Below are 1,802 nucleotides of genomic sequence, written 5' to 3'. Positions count from 1 at the left end.
AAAATTACTTCCAAATATTTATAAATGTTTATCTGGCAGGGTGTGTTAATAGTGTAATAGTTTTTGTTTATTCTTATTCTGTATATTCATTTATTTTGCTTTTTTCCTTTTCTTTGTTAGTGGTATTTAAATGTAAAATTGTGAAAGGTTCTTTCATTCATAAACATAATTTTATAGTGGAAGTCTATATCTGGTCTCCCTCAATTCTGATTAATATTTACTTTCCAGGTTGGTTTTTGAGGATGCATATCTTTATAAATTCCCCACTGTACTTCCCAAATTAGATTAATTAACTTCAGTAAGGAGTACTAGAAACATGTATCCTGCATATCGAAAATTCATTTGCTTTTTCTACTCACCAATTATAGTAGAAAAAAGTCTACCCCTGAAATAACGTTGCTAATTTTTTCAGTTTTTAAAATAATAGAGCAATAACTGATTATCAATTGCCAATGGTTTATAGGCATAAAATATTTCCTGGGCTACTCTGGTCCAGACAACAAGAATTTGGGGATATAAAAAGGTTAATGTTAGGCCAATTGCAGATGAGTAATCCAACTGCTGTTCTGATGTTCTTGAGGTTTAAAATCCTTCAGTAAGTTAAAGCCTGCACATTTCAACAGTTACAGTAATGCATTTTAGTGGTTATAGTGATATAGTGAGCATTTATAATGTATATGGTATTGGTAAAGCACACCTAACTTGTAGGAATATTTCAAGGAAAAATATGAGACGATTTGTTTAAAACATGTACCATTCTGCTAGCCACATTCCTAAATATTGAGTGAACTTGAGTTCCTCATTTATTTAGTTCTTTTATTCACTCTTATTCCTTTTAACAAATATTTGTCATGTACCTACTATACATCTGGTATTGAGCTAGTTAGCAATTTAATAGTTGGATCTAAAGTTGTAAGATAATCGATGAGGTGAAGAACAAGCAATGTGACCGTGGTTCATCCACAATATAACTTGTCAGCTCTCTGAGATTTGATGGAAGTTGTCTAATTGTCTAATGTTCCACTCATTCTCCAAGTAAACACAGCCTCCCTTTATTTTTACTTGAGAAACTAATTTTTACTCAACTCTTTGAAAGGAGCATAAGTATTTTCGCAAGTATATTTTGAAATATTTTAACCACAGAGACATTATGATTAATGTCCTCAGAAAACAGAAGCCCAGCAACTGAATATATGGTAATTCCTTTTTATTCCATCAATCGCTTTAAGAGATGTGCACTGTGGTAGTGGAAACACATCATAAGAGTAGTTAAAGGAGTTCTGTGCGCTAATTTCCAATATGTGTGAAGGGGAAGGGGTTCCCATACCGCCAAACAATTCTCCTACACCAGCTGAGTGTCCTACAACTCAACTCACTTCCGACACTATTTATACACAGATAACATCAGATCCCACAGGCTGAGGGCTCAGTTCCCAAAAGTGCGCCCCGCCGCCCACTTCAGATGCCAATTGCAAGCTCAGGTTGTCATCTGTGATTCTGACCAACTAGCTATAGAGAGGAGAATGCAATACGACCTTTTCTTGGGTTTGATTAATTTGCTAGAGCAGCTCACAAAACTCAGGGAAACTTTTTACTTCCTGGATTACCTGTGTATTATAAAAGGGTATAACTGAGGGACTGTCAGATGGAAAAGATGCATAGGGCAAGGTGTGGGGAAGAGCACAGAGCTTCCATGTCCTCTCCCAGTGGGCCACTCTTACCAGATGTGCTTATCAAATCATACTTACCAGGCCAGAAGTTCTCCTTTAGGGACTTTATGGAGGCTTTATTACACAGGCAAG

The sequence above is a fragment of the Rousettus aegyptiacus genome, unplaced genomic scaffold (genome assembly GCF_014176215.1).
Source record: "Rousettus aegyptiacus isolate mRouAeg1 unplaced genomic scaffold, mRouAeg1.p scaffold_m13_p_10, whole genome shotgun sequence".
In the NCBI taxonomy this organism is placed as follows: Eukaryota; Metazoa; Chordata; class Mammalia; order Chiroptera; family Pteropodidae; genus Rousettus; species Rousettus aegyptiacus.
This window is presented reverse-complemented; position numbering follows the sequence as displayed.